Here is an 8,151-nt window from a genome sequence, read left to right on the forward strand (position 1 = left end):
CTGGCCCGAGGAGGGTCGTGACCAGAGCGACATTGAAATGCAGCCAGAGGCTGCTGGGACCGGCTATGATCCAGCCGTATAGGGTAAGGCATGAGCACACGCCACGGAGCCTGCCCGTGCAGCCTGCCCGTGCAAACCGGGAGCGGCTCCCTGGAGGACAGGGCACAGGGCTGTGGCCTAGGGACGGTGCCCAGCTTTCCCTCCACGCCGACACTCTTAGAACAGACCTGGGCATGAACGCCTGGCCCACGGCCCTCGATGCAGCCCACTGGTCAGATCAGTGAGGCGGGACTGGCTGTCGTGGGCGATTCCTGTGTCTAAGTCTCACAATATTTAACTACTAATCAAAATTCCCATTCAGGAGAGCACAGGGCGCCCGGGGGCTGGGAGCCCCAGGCCTCTCTACACCCGGGTAGGCCTGGCTCTTGCTGGGTCCCCCCAGCACCCCTAGGAGACTGGCACAGCAGAGGCCCATTTCACAGAGGAGGAAACCGAGGTCCAGAACTTAAAGGTCTTGCCCAGGGCCACCCAGGTGGGGACGACGCCTGGCTCTCTGACTGTCCATGTCCTATCCCCATGACAAGGCTCCCAAGGTCAGACGCTCGCTCTGCTCACCCCGCGGAGCCTGCAGGGAGGAGCCTCCGCCTGGCACAGGCGGGAGGTGTGGAGCACCTGCTTGGGGCGTTTGTAGCCCAGCGTGTACGGCCCTGTGGCTGGAGACCCAGCCACCCACTGCCTCTGCAAAACAAGGTGACCAAGGCCAGCAAGGAGAAGCTGCGGCTGGCGGCCCAGCGCGGGAAGAAAAGAGGGCCACGGCCTTTGTTAGGCAGGAGCAGCTCCACCAGGCCCAGGCGGAAGGAGTCAGGCCAGTGGCTGGAGACCCTGGCCCACGAGAGGAGGGGAGGGGGCTGCAAAGGGTGAGGTCGCACTCAAGCAGGCTCATGCTGAAGAGCGGTGACAGCCCAGGAGTCCCCCAGGAAGACAGGCCGTGGCCTGGGACCAAGTTCCCTGGAGACCTTGTGTTCTCTGCACACCTGCCCGTGCCAAGCCCCCTGGTGACAGTCAGTGCCCTGGATGGAGAGAGGAAAGACTTTCCAGGCCAGGGAGGGCATCTGCAGACCTCAGTGTGGGTGGTGGGCAGCCCTGGCTGCTGGCCCTGTGCTCCACGTAGGCTCAACAGTGAGCCCAGGCTGCGGGAGTCCCACGAGAGCAAGCAGCCTGCAGCCCTGCAGAGCAGGGACAAGAGGGTGGCCCTGCCTCTGCCTGCTGGGGGGAGTGGCACACCACCCCCTCTTGCCAGGTAGCATTGGCTGAGGGCAGACAGCCACTATGGGGGGGATCCAGGTGGTTGAGAGCCAGTTGGGGTGCCTGGGAGGCAAGGGCAGTGAGGGCGGGGACCCCAACAGCTGCCATCACACATACCTGGACCACGGGGGCCATGTGCCCCTCAGATGTGTTCAAGAGGGACACTTAGGAGCCTCCACAAGCACTTGCCCACCGTCCAGGAAGGATGACAGGGGCCATTTGAGCAGGACCTGCTACCAGGCCCTGTCCCCAAGTGGCCGGGCCCTCAGGTTGCATAGGGCTGACGCCTTTCATTCCTAACTCAAGGCCTCGTCTGCACACCTCAAATGCTCCCAGCCTGTGTGGCCAGGCACCCCGTGTCCTCCCAGCAACTCTGCCCTTCGGGGACCTGCCATCCCACACGCTGCTATTCAGAGGCAGAATCTAGGCCTCGCTTCGGTGGGGGCCACACGCCCCCGCAGGGGCCAGGCCCAAAGTGGAAACGCTGCGTGGTGCTGCGGCAGGAAAGCCGCTGCTTCTTCCTCTGCCCCAAGGAGATCAGAGGACCCCAGAGGCAGCAGGCCCAGGGCTGACCGCCCACGGCGGGGCCTGCTTCTGTGTCTGTCCCTGTCCTTTTCTTTCCGGCCCCAGGACTACAGGGGAGCGGGGCTGGTCATGTGGGAGAGTGGGGCAGTGGTTCCAGCAGCAGGTCATCTGCTGCCCCAGGATCTGCACCCGGAGGTCACGAGGGCACAGCAAAGTGCTCTGCGACACCCAGGAAACCGGCTTCCAGAGCGGAGGGCGGGGTGGAGGGCAAGACCCCCAACCACGGTCTCGCAGCTTTCAAACTTCTTGAAACAAGTGGATACTTTTCCTTGCATAAAAGTAGATGCAGATCTTCAAGACACAAAATGGTCTGGGGAGCAGGGGTGGGTGGGGAGCCCTGTGCACCACGCGGCTTCAGGCAATGCACGCTCTGGAGGCCACGCTGTCCCCAAGCTCCCACCTGGTGATGCTAGTGTGCAGGAGCCCCAGGACCTGCTGCTAGGGACCCTCAAAGACCGGGAGCAGAGGCTGGCGAGAGGCAGCACAATGACCCTGGGTTCTCAGAGCCATTCTCTCTCCCCTTAACCAGGAGCCGGCACGCTGTGAGCTAGGGCTGTCCGGCCCCCAGCGCGCCAGGCTGGGTTGGTGCTAGGGCTGGCACTGATGCTCTTGGAGCCAAGATGGCCACATGTGTAGTGAGAGCCCCAGAGGCCCTGCCCTCACAGCACCAGCCCAAGGTGGGGTTGCCGAAAGGAGTGCAGGGGGGAAGGGTCAGGGGCACCAGGGTCAGGGGCACCAGGGTCAGGGGTGCCAGGGGCAGGAGGTTGAAACCTAGGGACCCAGGCTCTATGGGCCAGGTTTCACCCAGGACACAGGCAAAGGTCAGCGAGGCCTGGGGTGTTCTGGGGTCTCTGGGGGCTCTCACTACACATGGGGCCCATCTTGGAGTTCCAATGCCAGCCCTAGCACACCTGCCCCCAGCCCCTGGCCTGGGGCTAATGACGAACCAGGCTCCTGACCAGCAAGGGGCTGGCTGCTGGGGAGGGGAGCAGCCCCACTCTCTGGATCTGTTCCACCTGGGGACACATGCTACAATCCTGACTCTACAGGTGGCCACACACAGGCTTGAGACCAGGTATAGGTAACCACTTCCCACAGAATGGCTGCCCTTCATGGCTCAGGGTCCACCCACAGAGGAGGCAGCTCAGGACAGCCTGGACACATGCCAAGTTCAAGAGCAGAGGAGGCCTGGGGAGGCGGAAGGAGGGTCTCCCAGAAGAAGCAGGGTCCACCTGGGGTTCTTCCCCCAGGGAGGGCCAGGGGATAGCAGGTGGGGTGACCCAGGACCATGGCCAGGGAGGTGATGCTGGAGCTTGGAAACCCTTGCTGGGGGCTCTTAGGGCAGTGCCAGCCACACATGGAATGGCCGAGCTTACCCAGTGCTTGGGACCCCACAGGCGGGCTTGAGCCTGACGTTGAGACAGGGAAGGGCAGCTTGGACGTAAAGGACCTGGGCTGGCCAGCACCTGGGTGAAGCAGCCCTGCACTGTCCCCCGGGGCTTCCAGTCCAGTGACCCCGGACGCATCAGTGGCTCTGGCCCTAGCCAGCCTCTCCTGGACCCCACGGCCCTAGGGCCTGGACAGGGAACTGGATGGGCTGCCTCCACGGCTGGGTTGGTGGCTGGAGGAGGGGCAAGGGAAGCCAGTGGCCACCTGGCTGCCCTGGCTCAGCAGCAGAGACCTGGGGGTCCTCTCCAGGAAGAGGGCCTCATGCCCCGACGCTGGCCTGCCCCCACTGGCCTGAAACCTACTGGAGTTGGAGGGCTTCCTGACACGACCAGGGGTGGGGTTCACCCTGTAAACTGGAGACCAAGTCTTCTCACCCCGGTTCTGCAGCCACTGGTCAGCCCCAAGGCTCCCCACCCTCTGGCCTCCTGGGGAAGCTGGCCACCCACCTATAATGGGAAGGAGGAGCGCTGTGGCAGGAGGCCCCTGCAGCAGGCAGCCCAGCTTTAAGTAGGCCCCAACTCCTGGCGCTGCATTCACCCCAACAGAAACCCTACGCCATTGGACCCAAATATTTACCCCAATAGTTGGGCATGGAAAGTCCCGCTAGAGCCACCAGGCTCCCCTAGCAACCCCCTTCCCTTCCCCCAACCTTTCCCCAGCCCCCAGGTGCCATATTCACCCCAAGAGACAGCACATCAATCCCGCCACTGCAGGCTGCAGGCTGGAGAACGAGGTGGGCAGGAAGAGGCAGCCCGTCACTGCTGGGAGGACAGGGAGGCCAGGCCTGGGAGCAAGAGGCCGAAGCATTTGCTCTCAGCCTGAGAGATGCATCAAGGGCCTCTGGGTATTCTAGATCATTCTGTGTTGGCTTACAAGGCTCATGTCCTGAGCAGTAGGGACCTTGTCTTACTATCTCAATGACCTGAATGACCTTGGTAAGGCTGTGATGGCCAGGCCCACCCCAGCCTCTCTCAATGGTCATTGGGCCCCACCCCCGACCCCCACAGGCCTGTGACCCAGTGGCAGGGATTCTTTCTCTGGTCCCCTGGGGCAGCTCCAGTCTGACCCTCATCTTGGTCCTGCAACATTCTTTACCTTAGAGGGCAGGTTCTCCAGCTAGCACAGTGGACAAAGAAGTCCAAACTGGGGTCACTGTTTTATCCTGTAGGACCTCTCATCCAAGCCTGGCCCTGGAGATCGGGCCAGCCTCTCAGCTGGGACGCGCACACGGGGCAACTCCACACTCACGCACAGGGCCTGGGGCCCAGGCTCCACACTGCGATGCTAAGAGAACACCACAACCAAGTCCAAATCGTTGCGCTCCCCCCAGCCACCCCAGGCCCTTTCCTATCTGCTCATGCATCTCTCCAAATGAGCAGCAGGGCTACCCTGCGGCGGCCCACACCACCTGCCAACCCCGCGCGCTCCTAAGCAGCCCAGTGGCCTCACACTCAGGGTCTCAGGTCCTTTCCCTTGAGGGGCAGGTTGAATATATCCCGCGGCTGCCACCCAGAGCAATGCTCTTCCTATGTGGCAGACTTGGACTGCACGGGGACATCCCAGGGCAGGCAGCATGCCTGTTGGCCGTCGGGGGCAGTGACACTGTCCTACACCATGACGCATGACGTGCTCACCTGGGCCTGCCAACCCTGAGCCCACGGCAGGTCTGCACTGGACAGTACCCTTACCGCCGGAATCACCGGATCTGGTCTGCAGCACACACCCTGGGCACAGCCCCTCTGCAGCACCCTGTCCCCTGTCCCTCCTCAGCACTATAATCTCACAGGCTTCCCTGGGAGAACCACCGTATCTCGGCTGCGGGGTGGGGCACCGCCACCACCTGCAGTGGGCCTCCACCTGTGCCATGTGTGAGTGCGGCACTTGCGTGCACCCCGAGCCAAAGAATGTGGGGAGGGCGACTCCCCAAAACACAGCTGCCAGAGACACACAACAGCCTTCAAACCACCGGCCTTCAAAACACACAGCCCTTCCACCGTCCCCAGGCTCAGCCCTTGGGGTCATCCCTGGAGCTCAGAGGGCTTCCGAGAAGCCTGCATTTGAGGAGAGAAACTGACCCGGGAGTTCTCTGCATGGTGAATCAGTCGGTGGGGGTGGGGCGTGGCATTCAGTATCTGTAAAAACGCCAAAAGCAGGGCTTTGAAGGACTCAGTGGGCCCCTGGCCCACTCTGGGCTAGCCAGACCACTGGGCCCAGGAGGAGCCCATGTTTGCCATCCAGGATCACTGCTGCGTTCAGCCGTGGTATAGCAGCCTCCCTGAGTCAAGGCCCAGGACTGCAGGCGGGAGCACCTGCTCCAAGCTTTGTCACCTTCCAAAACAGCCTGGTGAGACCAACCAGACAGACGCGCAGCAGTAGCCTCCCCGGCTCCCGCCAGCCTGCCCCACGCACGTGCAGGCAGACAATGGATCTGCAGGTCCAGAGCCTGAAGCCTGGAGGGGACCAGCCCAATGACACTCCCTGGTCCCCAGGTCTCCCCTGACCTGCAAAGCCCCACCCTATTCTTCCTGTTCTTTTCCAGTCCTGTCAAATTCAAGGGTGAACAAGGGCCTGCATCGACAAGGGAGTGGGGGTGAAGATGTAGCACAGACAGACGCTCTGCTGCTCATCCTCAGGCAGGTGTCTGCTCAATCTACGACCTGACTCCACCGCGGTGCAGACAGACCTAAGATAGTAATGTCCATCCCAAAGGCCATGACCCCTTCTCCAGGACCTGATGCCCCTACCCCTGCTCCTGGCCTGCAAAAGGTGTTCTGAAGGGTAGTGGGCAAAAGGGCAGACACATAAATTATATCTTAGGTAGACAGAGAGTAACTAGTTGTCAGACCCCGACAGCAAAGGAAGAGAAATGTAACTAGTGACCCCAGCAAGGCAGGCCAGCTCTGCCCTATTGGGTGAGAGGTGGAGAAGTCCATCTCTCCCTGGGGAAGGGCCTGCCCTCGACCCCAGGAGCGCTAAAAATTCTAACTCGGGCCAGCTTCTGACAGAAAACAGCTGTCTGGGCTGGGGGCGGGGTCACCTGGGAAGCCGGCTGGGACCTGCAGTTGGGAGGAGCCCTGGCCCAGCCCCCCCCTGGCTGCTCCACCCTCCTCCCACCCCAGAATCCTCAAGTGCCCAAGAGGCCCGGGAGCCTCAGCCCCCGCAGAGTGTCTGCCCTCGGCTCTCTCCCTGTCTTTAGAGGCTCGGGGCCTGGAGAGGAGGCAGTGGTGGGCAGCGGCCTAAGGCAGGGGTCCTGGCTGCAGCTCACAGTCCAGGCTGCCCCTCGTTCTGTGGACCCAAACACAGTCCCCCTGGGAACAAGCCTGGAGCTGGGATGCCACACCCCTGATCCCAGACCAGGATCCGGACACCTCCTGGTTGGTTTGGCTGCGCTGGGGACACAGCCCCTCCACCCCCAAGGTCTGCAGCCGTCCAGTCCTTCCCTGCCACCCTCCCGCCCTGTCTTGGCCCCTTTAAGCCCCGCCAAGCGGGGAGCCAGGCGGGGCGCGCCGCTCCCACACGGGCCGCGCCCGCCGCCAGACGCTCCCGCACACCGGCTCCCCGCGCCACGCCGGCGAGGCTCCCGGCGCCGGCGCCTGTCAGAGTCCGCGCGGCTGCGCCCGCCCGGGGTCCCCGGGTCTGCGGCGCGGGGCTCCCCGACCACCCGCGGGGCCCGCTGGGCGCTGGGGCCTGCTCGGCGCGGCTCGGCCTTCCCGGCCCCTCCCGGCCCCGCCCGGCGCCGCGCTCCTACCGTGCGGGCTGCGCTCGGTGCTCCGGGCCGGGCCGGCCGGGCGCGGGGCTCAGCTGGCGGCGCGGCCCGGCTGCAGGAAATGCCAGAGGACTGATCCAACCGCGCGAGGCGGAGCGAGGGAGCGGCGGAGGGCGGAGGCGGGAGGGAGGGCGCGGCGGCCGCAAAACCCGGGCGGATCCGCGCTGGAGCGGCGCCCTGGGGACCCCGGCGCCCGCCCGCGCCGCCACCAGCGCTCGGCCTTTCCGCGCCCTTCCGGCGGGAGCTCTGGGCCCCAGCTCACCTGCGGCCCGGGTGGCGACGCCGCGCCCAAGGCTTGGCGGGGTGGGTGAGCCGAGTCAGTCCCGTGGGGTTCTCACGTTTAGGCGCTTAGGAGAAGCCCAAGGTCACAAATGTAGGCGCACCCCACCCCACACTCGCCAGAGCTGTGGATTCCTTCGCTCCATTCCTGAGCCCAAGTAACTGTCACCCCTGCCAATCGCTAGAAGCCACCAGAGCACAGGAGGACCCACTGTCCTGCATTCCTGTTCAAAGGGACCCTTCTGTCAGACTCCAGGTTTCCAACTGATTAACTGGTCGCTTCAGAAACTGACACCCGTGTACTAAGTCCTGTTTCCCCCTCACTTCTCTTTGCCCCCTTAGATCTTTCTAGACCCCTCCAATTGTCTTACGTGTAAGACTTACTCCAATTGCTCTAAATGACTTTCAGAGCTGAGTGCAGGTGACCTCCCAGTCCCTCCCCTGAAGGCCTAAAGTGGATGTGAGCTCCTGGTTGGTGCCAAGGTGTCCCCAGTGTGGCCCCCTGCCAGGTCCTTTCCCTACTATCAGTCCCAAAGGGCCCAGCCACACCTGGGAGCTGAGCACATCTCCTCTGCACCCCCAGATGCAGGTGGGACATGGGAGGGCATGGAGCCTGTCCCTGACGGAACCTCAGAAGGGACTAAACGGACCCTGGGAAGTCTCAGCCTCCTCCCGGTCTGTGCATTGCCATGGATACATCCAGGGTGCCCCTAAGACTGGTGATCATGGGGTGCTGAAGGACCCCTGGCCAGGCTCTAGAGGGAGAG

The 8,151-nt window shown here is 63.4% G+C and overlaps 1 protein-coding gene across 2 annotated transcripts in view; it reads right to left on the bottom strand.

Annotated features, from left to right (window-relative positions):
* Window positions 1-7,170, bottom strand: part of Osbpl5 (oxysterol binding protein like 5) — a 54,754-nt gene extending 47,584 nt beyond the window's left edge. Inside the window, exon 1 of one of the 2 annotated variants that reach the window (XM_027944650.2) lies at window positions 7,088-7,170. The gene's annotated coding sequence lies outside the window, so the exon portion shown is untranslated. The remainder of the gene's footprint in view (window positions 1-7,087) is intronic. The other variant, XM_071615965.1, reaches the window with a different exon arrangement.
* Between the last annotated feature and the right edge of the window lie 981 nt (window positions 7,171-8,151).

Source organism: Marmota flaviventris, chromosome 9 (genome assembly GCF_047511675.1).
Source record: "Marmota flaviventris isolate mMarFla1 chromosome 9, mMarFla1.hap1, whole genome shotgun sequence".
NCBI lineage: Eukaryota > Metazoa > Chordata > Mammalia > Rodentia > Sciuridae > Marmota > Marmota flaviventris.